The sequence below is a fragment of the Monodelphis domestica genome, chromosome 1, assembly GCF_027887165.1.
Source record: "Monodelphis domestica isolate mMonDom1 chromosome 1, mMonDom1.pri, whole genome shotgun sequence".
NCBI classification, from domain to species: domain Eukaryota; kingdom Metazoa; phylum Chordata; class Mammalia; order Didelphimorphia; family Didelphidae; genus Monodelphis; species Monodelphis domestica.
The window spans coordinates 404,457,590-404,470,186 of NC_077227.1; the positions used below are offsets into that span (position 1 = coordinate 404,457,590).

Genomic DNA, 12,597 nt, shown 5'->3' on the forward strand with positions numbered 1-12,597 from the left:
AAAGGAGCAGAACCAGGAGAACTATACACAAAATTGATACATTGTGGTACAATCAAATGTAACAGACTTTTCTACTGGTAGCAATATAATGATCCAGGCCAATCCAGAGGAACTTATGAGAAAGAATGCTCTCCACATCCAGAGAAAGAACTGTGGGAGTAGAAATGTAGGAGAAAAACATGATTGATCTATGATTGATCATATGGTTGGATGGGTATATGATTGATGATTTTGACTTTAAATGGTCACTCTTTTGCAAATATTAATAATATGGAAATAGGTTTTGAACAATATTGCATGTATAATCCAGTGGAATTGCTTGTCAGCTCAGGGAGAGGGGAGGGAAAAAACATGAATCATGTAACCATGGAAAAATATTCTAAATTAATTAATTATTTTTTAAATGCTATTAGAATACAAATGTTACTTTCTAGAAACAAATTGCTATAATTTTTGAAAGTATATAATAAATTCAATTGAGTCCTTATCTTTTTTTTAAACCTTTATCCTCCATCTTAGACTTAATACTATGTATTGGTTTCAAGGCAGAAGAACAGTGAGGGCTAGGCAAGGAAGCATCTGAGGCCAGATTTGAACCTAGGGCCTCCAGACTCTAGGCCAGGCTTTCATCAGTCCACTGAGTTTTTTTCCCATCCCCTCTCAATTGAGCACTTTCAAAGCTATCCTGTTTCTCTTTGTTATTTCCCAAACTTCTTTCTGTTCCCTTCTATGTATAACCTAAGTCTCCAAGCCCACTGACCACACTATCTTCTCATTGATAGAGATCAATGTTCAAATGGAGACATAATGGATAAGAACTGAAGAGAAGGGAAATCTGGTCTTCTGGCTTCCTGCTTCAAAAGGGAAGACATGCCTGCTTTTCAAACCTCTCTTCAGGTCACTGATGGGGGAAAATCTCTGGGAAGAAGCTGACGTATAGAGGATCTGACAATCTCTATCATGTCCCTATTAATAGCTTGCTACACTAGAGACCTCATGAAATTTCCCCCTTGGGTGAGATCCAGGACTCTCTCTCTTGGTTGAGCTGAGCTGCCACACTCCCAAAGGGAGAGTTCATTCACTCAGAGGACTGTCATATATATATATATATATATATATATATATATATATACATATATATATATATATATATATATATGTATATATATATATATATATATATATAGTCTTATATGTATGCTTTCTTTGATTTCTGTTTGCTCTGTTTTGATAAATGTTCCTAGTCCAGAGAATGTCTTCCCTTTTGGGAAGGGGAAGCTCCTTATACTGATTTGTCTCCCACATTAGAATATAAGTTCCTTTGGATGGAAATGTTTCCTTGTTTTGTACTTATGTCCCCAGAATCCAACAAAGTTCTTGGCACATAGTAAACATTAATAAATACTTGGGGAACAACAAACAACCAAGATTCCAGAGGACTGCTAAAGTATGCTACCCTCCTGCCAGAGAAGGGATGGAGCCAAGATACAAAATACATTTTTGGATATAGCCAGTGTGGGGATTTATTTTGCTTGACTTTGCATATTTATTACAATGGTTTTGCTTTTTTTTTCCCCCCCAGTGGCAGAGGGAAGAGAAAATACATTTTTGTTCCTTGGATAAAATAAATTAAATGACAATAAATAAATAATTGTTAAATGATTGGCTCCGAGAGAGAGAGAAAAAAAGATGTCCTCTCAGTTCCTTGTCCTTTCCCAGGTCTTTAGAGAACAGAGATTGTGCTCCATCCTTGGTCCAGGCTGAATCAATTAGAGCTTCAAGAGAGTAGTTTAATATGGATTTTCTTTTTCTTTCTTCCTTCTCTGTGGATCAAAATTGATAATATATGTAAAGAACTCTGTAAACCTTAAAGTACTATATAAATGTCAGCTATTATTATTATCATCTATGCCTTGTCAAGAGAAGGATTAGACTTCTCCTGTTTGGCCCCAGAGGACAGATTGGGAATAATGGGGAGAAGACTGGAAAGAGGCTGACTTAAGGAAAAATTTCATAACAATGAGAGCTGTCTGAAAGTGGTAGGTAGTGAGTTCCCCATATTGAAGGTTTTAGAATAGAACCTGGAATATTATTTGTGGGGATTTTGTAGAGGGGATTCCTTTTCAGATGTGACTTAGACCAGATGACCTTCTGAAGTCCCTTCATTTCTTGCTTTTCTGTGATTCTGAAAGAGAGACAGAGACTGGGACAGGCTAGAAATAACAGGCTGGGTTTGCCTGGATGGCCCCCACCCCTCACAATCAGGACAGGAGCCTGGAGATGTTGGACTGCCAAGGGTCCCTTTCCATCTCATTGGCGCTAAATTGAAGAAAATGATGATTTTTTTTTTTTGGAAGCTGGAGCTAGAGACCAATCTGGGTTGCTATGCAACCAGCGCCTGTGCCCAGCTGATAACACTGGAGGCATTATTTGTCCACATCACTGCACAGGCTCAGGCTGAAACAGGGCTAATGAAGCTTTCAGCCATTGAGGCTTGGCCTCCGACTGCTCCTCCGGGTCACCCCTGCCTGGCGGCGATGGATGAGGATGTGACACTCCCTCCCCACACTCTACCCCATTCTGGCCAAGGATTCTATGCCACATTGGACCAGGAAATCCAATAGAAAGTGACAGACAAGAAGAATCATCGGAGTGCCTCCTGCATGTCTGACCATGTTGTCAGCTTATCAAACTCAGATTTGGCCCCCAGAGTCTGGCAGGGAGAGGAAAAGGATGCCTCATCCCAGCTCTGGGGAAGCTGCTGAATCTAGTCTGTGAAGTGGGCAGGATGGATGTGAGATCTAGAGAAAGGCAAAGATAGGGTGGAAGAGTCCCATGGTGGAAAGAGCACTGACTTGAAATCTGAAGGGCTAGGTCCCAGTTGTAACTCTACAAACTGTGTAACACTAAAAAGCCATGTGGCCTTGGTCCAGTCACTTCCTGTATCAGGTAGATAGACAATATGACCTTGAAAGATTCTTCCAATTTAAGATTCTTTGATCACAAGCTACTAAGCATTGACTTCAAACAAATATAAGGATTCTTCACCTGCTTTGTGCCATCCACCCCTTTGGCAGTCTGGTGAAGCCTAGGAACCCCTTCTCAGCTTTCTGTTTTGTTGCCTACATTCACATTTTTAAAAACCTTTCCCATGATCTGAGATAATCCTGAAGGACTTAGGATGGTGTTAAGGGTAAATTTAGGGTTGATATCTACCTCCGAAGAAAGAAATTGGAGTCATCCTTCACATCAGTGTCTCTGGTTTTATTTTGGGGTTTTGGTTATGTATGAGTTTACTCTTACATCAATGGCCAATATGGAAGTGGGTTTCGTATGACAATAAAAAATTTAAAAAAAGCCATAAAAAACCTTTCCATTCTTTTCTAGAATCAATTCTAAGTATTGGTTCCAAGGCAGAAGAGCACTGAAGGCTAGGCAATTGGGGTTAAGTGACTTGCCCAGGGTCGTACAGCTAGGAAGTGACTGAGGTCACATTTGAACCCAGGATTTCCAATCTTTTGACCTGGCTTTCTATCCACTGAGCTACTTAGCTGCCCCCTCCTACATTCACAATTAAAGGAGTCATCAAATTAAAACAGAGATCAGATGATAAAGGGTGACTCCACTAAGGAGCACAAATGACCATAGAAATGGGAGGAAGCTGGCTATCACCGACTTTCCTCCACTGACCCCATACTAGCTCTCTCTCTACACCCACTCTATACACCAGCTGGACTGGCCCATTAGGCAATGGGGGACCGGGGAAAGGCTGCCAGATTTGACGTCCAGGGACTGGGTTGGGAATCCTGCTTCTGCCCTTGCTCTCTGTGTGAACCTTTCTCAGCTTCAGTTTCCTTAACTGTAAAATCAATGGGGTCTGGGGAAGCTAGGTGGCCAAGTGGGTAGAAAGCCAGGCTTAGAGTTGGAAGGACCTGGGCTTAAATCTGCCCTCAAACACTTCCTACTTGTGTGACCTTGGGCTGGTCATTTAACCCTGTTTATTCTGCTCTTGCTTTTCAATCTTAGGGTAGTTATTGAGACAGAAATTAAGAGTTTAAAAAATCAAGAGGTTAGACTACTAAGTCCTCTTCCAGCTCTTAATATATAATCCTGTGATCCAGGCCCTCCATCACTCTAAAAGGGGAGGAAAATGAGCCCCAGAAAGGCAGGAGAACTTACCTGTGCAAGGCCACAAAGGGAGCTATTAGCCTGCTTTCCCTGTCTAGCTCCAGACCTTTGCTCTTCCAGCTGGAGGGGATGGAACGAATAAAGACTTGGAGATGGGAAAAAGGAGAATGAGAAAGACAAGAAAGGGAAAAATCTTGGTCTTATGGTGTAAAGAAGGGGGGGCAATGTGAGAGAAGGTTGGAAAGATAAGGTAGTAGACAGTAGCTAGTTACTCATGTTTTATTGTGTGTAGTACAGTCAATGGGAGCAGCTAGGTGGTAAAGTAGATAGAGCGCTGGGCTTGGAGTCAGGAAGAGCTGGACTCAAATTTGGCCTTAGATACTTCCTAGCTGTGTGTCCCTGGGCAAGTCATTTAATTTACCCGTTTGTCCGGGTTTCCTAATCTGTAAGATGAGCTGGAGAAGGCAATGGCAAACCACTCCAGTATCTTTGCCAAGAAAACCCCAAATGGGGTCGCAAAGAGTCAGATATGACTGAAATGACTGAATAACAATAGTGAATAGAGAATGAGGCTTTGATCCAGGAAGATCTGAATTCAAATTTGACCAAATTTCTAGCTGAGTGACCAGAGCGAAATCACTTAAACTCTCTCATCCTCGTTTTTCTCATCTGTAAAGGCAGGTAACAATTGTACCTTCTTCAACAGAGTTGTTTTATAAACCTCAAAGTGCTACAAGAGCTCTTATTATTATCATTACAGTTCCAAGTTGTAGGAAGCCTAAAATGTGAGGAGCAGTTGTTTAGATTTAATCTTGTCAGCAATAGGGAACCACAGAAGGTCTTTGAGAAGAGGGGTGACCCAGTTGGGGCAGTGAACAAAGAGGAATACTGATCTATTAAATGAAGGCACTCTCACACCAGGTGCGGTCTTACCCGACCCCAGACACACTCCTCGGTGCTTCTCATGTTGTCCATTCATCCTCAGAGGCAACCAGAGCATCACAGAGTGTGACTGATTTGTTAATTACGGTAATTTTACCTTAAAAACAGGCAGCTGGGTGCTCATCAGGCTGCAAATACACCATGGGGTAAGTGCTTCTTGCTTTTGGCCTCTTGCCAGCTAAATGACAGGGCTAATAACAAGTGGCTCATAATATCCTCCAGCCACCACAGCTACTGAGGGTATGCTACAGAGGCAGGAGGATAATTAGGGAACCCCCCTGGCCATGCCTGCTCTGTCACTGTCCCTCCCCAAGTTGCAAAGCTGTTTGTCAACCGGCTTCCCAGGTTTGTTACAAAGTCTAGTGACACCCTTTTCAGGGGTCTTCTGTCCCTCAGGAGTTGGGTGGGAATCCCACAAGTGCAGAGATAATAGAGCTTCTAGGTATGAGCACCCCATTCTTCCCCTCTCACACAATTACAGAATCCCTGAGTCAGAAGGGATCTCCCAGTTCCAATAGTTCTTCCAGTCTATCCCTAAACAGGAATTCCCTCTAGAGCATCTCTGAGCAAATGGTCAGCCAGCCTCTGTTTGACTCTCTCTGATAATGGGGAACTCAGTACCTCCTGAGGCAGCCCCCATTCCACTGCTGAATCCCTGGGACACTTCTCTTCCTCAGGCCACAGCCCCTGTCAGGATGGAGGTTTCAGATCTCCAGGGTGCTAGAAAAGGTGTTTCCCAGAGAGGTCTCTGCTCCAAGGACCCTCCTTTTGTTTATTCATTCATTTTTATTGTCATGCAAAACCACTTCCATATCAGTCATCCTGTAAGAGTGCGCTCATACATAACTGAAACCCCAAAATAAAACTGTAAATACACTGATGTGTGAAAGATGACTCCAACAATTCTTTTTCTAGAAGTGAATGCCATCATAAGTCTTTCAGGACCAAGAATTCTGTGGAAAGACCCAAAGCCTATCCTTTCTAACTACTAACCGGGAACTCCACCAGTTACTGCAGACAAGCTGATGGGGTGATGATCAATCACTAAGCAACTCAAAGGGACCAAAAGAGATGAGTGCTCAGATAAGGCACAAGATAAATGGAGGGACTGAAATGTGATTAAACTGGTATCTTCCCTCAGATAATCTCTGAGAAAAGCTAGAAGGACAAAACTGCCAGGAGTCTCCTCGTGTATTGCAGAGTCATTGAGCCAAGGCCCTGTAAAGGTTTTTCTCCCCAAAGGGTCCTCAGAGGCAGAGACACCATCTCTATGTTAAAGTGATTTTCTGATATCTTGAAGTGACTTCACCTGGGCTAAATCAGGATCCAGCCCAGAATCCTAGCTCTGCCAATGACTGTGACCTCAGCCAAGTTACTTATCTTTTCTCAGCCAACCAATCAATCAATAAGCATTTATTAATAGCTTACTATGTGCCAGACACCCTCCCTTCTCTCGTCACTTCACTCCTAGACTACTGCAAGAGCTGCTGGTTGGTCTCCCCTGACTCAAATCTCTCCCAAGTCCAGTCCATTCTCCACTCAACCATCATAGTGATCTTCCTAAATCACAGGTCCGACCATGTTAACTCCTTTCACTCCCAATTCAATAAACTCCAGTGATGAAGATAGAAATAAATACAAAGAATGGAACAATTCTTACTCATGAAAAGCTTACATTATAAGAGAGCAGACAAGGATGTCTAAAAATATATACAGAATAAATATATGGAGCACCAGGCATGGAGTTGGGAGGACCTGGGTTCAAACCTAGTGTCAGACATTTCCTAGCTGTGTGATCCTGGGAAAGTCACTTAACCCTGCCTTAGAGTTGTTACTAAAACAGAAGGTAAGGGTTTAAAAAGAGAGCGACTATGTATAAATAAATACAAAGTAGTTAAATATCAGTAGTTGAGGAAGGAGAAATTAGGATAATAAGGAAAGATTGTGTAGAAACTGGTATCTAAGTTGCATCTTAAACAGGGTGAGCTGGTAACTAACTCTCCACAAAAAGTACTCAATACATTTTAAAGTTTAGCCTGCATTATTAACATTTCCTCCAACACTTTTTAAATACCAAACTATAAATCAAGCCCTGCTTTTATAGGATTTGCTGATTTCTAAGATGTATATGCACATAGCAGAAATATCACAATCAGTTCTCCTGCGGTGAGGTGGGACAGCACAAACCAGCCCCAGCACACCCCTGGCTTGAAGGAAGAGAGAGATTCTATATGGTAGAAGTAAGGATGGATGACATTCTAGCCATGGGGACAGACGATGTGAAGGCACAAAGATGTGGTGTCATGTGAGGTAATATTTGTAAAGCACTTTGCATAGTGCCTGCATATAGTGGGTGCTTAATAAATTCTTATTCTCTTCCCCATCCCACCCACAATGTGTGAGGAAGAGACATTGGGTTGTGGAGTGGGGAAATGTCTTTGTACCTCAGTTTCCCTCTCCAAAGTAGTGATGATATTTGTCAGATGTTATCCTATTCTAATATCTCCCAGAGAGCTTGGTTTTTTGCCACAAAGAAGAGCTGGCTAATTCCAGTAGGAATTTCTTTTTTTTCCCTTTTAAACATTATTTTATTTGGTCATTTTCAAACATTATTCATTGGGAATAAAAAGATCATTTGCTTTTCCTCCCCCCCACCCCCATCCATCCCATATCCAAACTGTGTTTCCACTGGGTTTCACATGTGTCCTTGATTCGAACCCATTTCCATGTTGTTGGTATTTGCATTAGGGTGTTCATTTAGAGTCTCTCCTCAGTCTTATCCCCTCAACCCCTGTAGTCAAGCAATTGCTTTTCCTCAGTGTTTTTTCTCCCACAGTTTGTCCTCTGTTTGTGGATAGTGTTTTTTCTCCAAGATCCCTGCAGATTGTTCAGGGACATTGCATTGAGACTAATGGAGAAGTCCATTATGTTTGATTGAACCACAGTGTATCAGTCTCTGTGTACCATGTTTTCCTGGTTCTGCTCCTTTCGTTCTGCATCACTTCCTGGAGGTTGTTCCAGTCTCCATGGAATTCCTCTACTTTATTATTCCTTTTAGCACAATAGTATTCCATCACCAATATATACCACAATTTGTTCAGCCATTCCCCTATTGAAGGGCATCCCCTCATTTTCCAGTTTTTGGCCACCACAAAAAGTGCAGCTATGAATATTCTTGTACAAGTCTTTTTACTTATTGTCTCTTTGGGGTACAAACCCAGCAGTGCTATGGCTGGATCAAAGGGTAGACAGTCTTTTAGTGCCCTTTGGGCATAGTTCCAAATTGCCCTCCAGAATGGTTGGATCAATTCACAACTCCACCAGCAATGAATTAATGTCCCCACTTTGCCACATCCCCTCCAACATTCATTACTTTCCTTTGCTGTCATGTTAGCCAATCTGCTAGGTGTGAGGTGATACCTCAGAGTTGTTTTTATTTGCATCTCTTTGATTATCAGAGACTTAGAACACTTTTTCATGTGCTTATTAATAGTTTTGATTTCTTTGGCTGAAAACTGCCTATTCATGTCCCTTGCTCATTTATCAATTGGAGAATGGCTTGATTTTTTGTACAATTGATTTAGCTCTTTAGAGATATGAGTAATTAGACCTTTCTCAGAGGTTTTTGTTATGAAGATTATTTCCCAATTTGTTGCTTCCCTTCTAACTTTGGTTACATTGGTTTTGTTTGTACAAGACCTTTTTAATTTGATGTAATCAAAGTTGTTTATTTTACATTTTGTGACTCTTTCTATGGCTTGTTTGGTTTTAAAGTCTTTCCCTTCCCACAGATCTGACATGTATACTATTCTGTGTCTTCCAGTTTTCCCAGCAGTTTTTGTCACATAGTGGATTTTTGTCTCAAAAGCTGGGATCTTTGGGTTTGTCATAGACTGTCTTGCTGAGGTCACTTACCTCAAGTTTATTCCACTGGTCCTCCTTTCTGTCTTTTAGCCAGTACCAAACTGTTTTCATGATCAGTGCTTTATAGTATAGTTTTAGATCTGGGACTGCAAGGCCACCTTCCTTTGTATTTTTTTTTTCATTATTTCCCTGGATATCCTTGATCCTTTGTTATTCCAAATGAACTTTGTTATGTTTTTTTCTAATTCAGTAAAATTTTTTTTGGAGGTTCAATGGGTATGGCACTAAATAGATAGATAAGATTGGGTAGGATGGTCATTTTTATTATATTGGCTCATCCTACCCATGAGCAGTTAATGTTTTTCCAATTGCTCAAGCCTAGTTTTAGTTGTGTGAAGAGTGTTTTGTAGTTGTGTTCATATAGTTCCTGTGTTTGTCTCGGGAGATAGATTCCCAAGTATTTTATTTTGTCTAAGGTGATTTTGAATGGGAATTCTCTAATTCTTGCTGCTGAGCTCTGTTGGAAATATATAGAAATGCTGATTACTTATGTGGGTTTATTTTGTATCCTGCAACTTTGCTAAAGTTGTTGATTATTTTGACTAGCTTTTTGATTGATTATCTAGGATTCTTTAAGTAGACCATCATATCATCCACAAAGAGTGATAGCTTGGTCTCCTCATTGCCTATTTTAATGCCTTCAATTTCTTTTTCTTCTCTAATTGCTACTGCTAGTGTTTCTATTACAATGTTAAATAATAGAGGTGATAATGGGCATCCTTGTTTCACTCCTGATCTTATTGGGAACACATCTAGTTATCCCCATTGCAGATGATGTTGGATGATGATTTTAGATAGATTCTATTTATTATTTTTAGTAAAGACCCTTCTATTCCTGTGCTTTCTAGTGTTTTTAATAGGAATGGGTGTTGTATTTTATCAAAGCCTTTTTCTGCGTCTATTGAGATAATCATATGGTTTTTGTTGGTTTGCTTGTTGATATGGTCAATTATGTGGATGGTTTTCCTAATATTGAACCATCCCTGAATTCCTGGTATAAATACTATTTGATCATAGTGAATGACCCTCCTGATCACTTGCTGAAGTCTTTTTGCTAGTATGCTGTTTAAGATTTTTGTATCTATGTTCATTAGGGAGATTGGTCTATAGTTTTCTTTCTCCATTTTTGACCTGCCTGGCTGTGGAATCAGCACCATGTTTGTGTTATAAAAAGAATTTGGTAGAACTCCCTCTTTGCTTATTATGTCAAATAGTTTGTATAGTATTGGGATTAACTGTTCTTTGAATGTTTGATAGAATTCACTTGTGAATCCATCTGGCCCTGGGGATTTTTTCTTAAGCAGTTCTTTGATGGCCTGTAGGATTTCTTTTTCTGATATGGGATTATTTAAGAATTCTATTTCTTCTTCTGTTAGTCTAGACAATTTGTATTTTTGAAGTATTCATCCATATCTCCTAGATTGGCATATTTATTGCCATATAATTGGGCAAAGAAGTTTTTAATGATTGCCTTAATTTCCTCTTCATTGGAAGTAAGATCCCCCTTTTCATCTGAGATACTGCTAATTTGCTTTTCTTCTCTCCTTTTTTTTAAAAATATATTTTATTTGATCATTTCCAAGCATTATTCGTTAAAGACATAGATCATTTTCTTTTCCTCCCCCCCACCCCCCACCCCCCATAGCCGACGCGCAAGTCCACTGGGCATTAGATGTTTTCTTGATTTGAACCCATTGCTTTGTTGATAGTATTTGCATTAGAGTGTTCATTTAGAGTCTCTCCTCTGTCATGTCCCCTCAACCTCTGTATTCAGGCAGTTGCTTTTCCTTGGTGTTTCCACTCCCATAGTTTATCCTTTGCTTATGAATGGTGTTTTTTTCTCCTGGATCCCTGCAAATTGTTCAGGGACATTACACCGCCATTTATGGAGAAGTCCATTACGTTCGACTATACCACAGTGTATTAGTCTCTGTGTACAATGTTCTCCTGGTTCTGCTCCTCTCGCTCTGCATCACTTCCTGGAGGTTGTTCCAGTCTCCATGGAACTCCTCCACTTTATTATTCCTTTTAGCACAATAGTATTCCATCACCAACATATACCACAGTTTGTTCAGCCATTCCCCAATTGATGGGCATCCCCTAGTTTTCCAGTTTTTGGCCACCATCTTCTCTCCTTTTTTAAATTAGATTGACCAGTACTTTGTCTATTTTGTTTGTTTTTTCAAAGTACCAGCTTCTTGTATTATTTATTAGTTCAATAGTTCTATCACTTTCAATTTTATTAATTTCTCCCTTAATTTTTAGGATTTCTAATTTGGTTTTCTTCTGGGGGGTTTTAATTTGTTCGCTTTCAAGTTTTTTGATTTGCATTTCCAATTCATTGATCTCTGCCCTCCCTAATTTGTTAATACATGCACTCAGGGATATGAATTTTCCTCTGAGTACTGTTTTGTCTGCATCCCATAAGGTTTGAAAGGATGTCTCACCATTGTCATTTTCTTCAATGAAATTATTAATTGTTTCTATGATTTATTCTCTAACTAACTGATTTGGGGGCATCATATTATTTAATGTCCAATTGATTTTTTATTTTGCTCTCCATGTACCCTTACTGATTGTTATTTTTATTGCCTTATGATCTGAAAAAGTTGCATTAATTAATTCTGCTTTTCTGCATTTGTATGTCATGTTTTTATGACCTAGTGTATGGTCAATCTTTGTGAATGTGCCATGTGCTGCTGAAAAGAAGGTGTATTCCTTTTTTCCCCTATTTATTTTTCTCCATATATCTATTAACTCTAATTTTTCTAAGATTTCATTCACCTCATTTACCTCTGTTTTATTTATTTTTTTATTTGATTTATCTAAATTTGATAATGATTGGTTCAGATCTCCCACTAGTATAGTTTTATTATCTATTTCCTCCTTCAATTCTCCTAGTTTCTCCATTAGAAATTTGGATGCTATACCATTTGGTGCATTCATGTTGATTAGTGATATTTCCTCGTTGTTTATACTCCCTTTTATCAGGATGTATTTGCCTTCCCTATCTCTTTTAATGAGGTCTATTTTGGCTTTGGCTTTGTCAGATACCATGATTGCTACTCCTGCCTTCTTTCTGTCAGTTGAGGCCCAATAGGTCTTACTCCAACCTTTGATTCTGACTTTGTGAATATCGGCCCGCCTCATGTGTGTTTCTTGAAGACAACATATGGTAGGGTTTTGGATTCTGATCCACTCTGCTATTCATCTACGTTTTATGGGTGAGTTCATTCCATTCATGTTTAATGTTATGATTGTCATTTGTGAATTCCCCAGCATTTTGATATCCTCCCCTAATTCTGACCTTTCTTCTTTTACTATAACTTTTTAAACCAGTAATTTACTTTAAATCAGTCCCCCTGGTCCCCTCCCTTGTTATGCTTCCTTTTTTGGCCCCTCCCTTTTTGTTCACTTGCCCTCCCCCCTCTCCTTCCCTCCCTTTTTGTACTCCCTCCTCCCCGGCCCCCCTTTGTTTCCCCCCTCCCTTGCCCTGTTGGATAAGATAGAATTCAAGATCTCAATGGATCTAGATGCTCTTCCCTCTCAGAGTTGATTTCACTGAGAGTAAGGTTTAAGTAATACTTAGCACTCTTTTCCTCT

The 12,597-nt window shown here is 40.0% G+C and overlaps 1 long non-coding RNA gene across 1 annotated transcript; it reads right to left on the bottom strand.

The window, feature by feature from the left end:
• Window positions 1-1,445: 1,445 nt before the first annotated feature.
• Window positions 1,446-5,127, bottom strand: LOC103092668 (uncharacterized). Its single transcript, XR_458033.2, has 3 exons — window positions 5,062-5,127; window positions 2,082-2,185; window positions 1,446-1,823 (listed from the first exon to the last, which is right to left on the bottom strand). It is a non-coding gene; the product is annotated as an uncharacterized LOC103092668 (long non-coding RNA).
• Window positions 5,128-12,597: the final 7,470 nt, after the last annotated feature.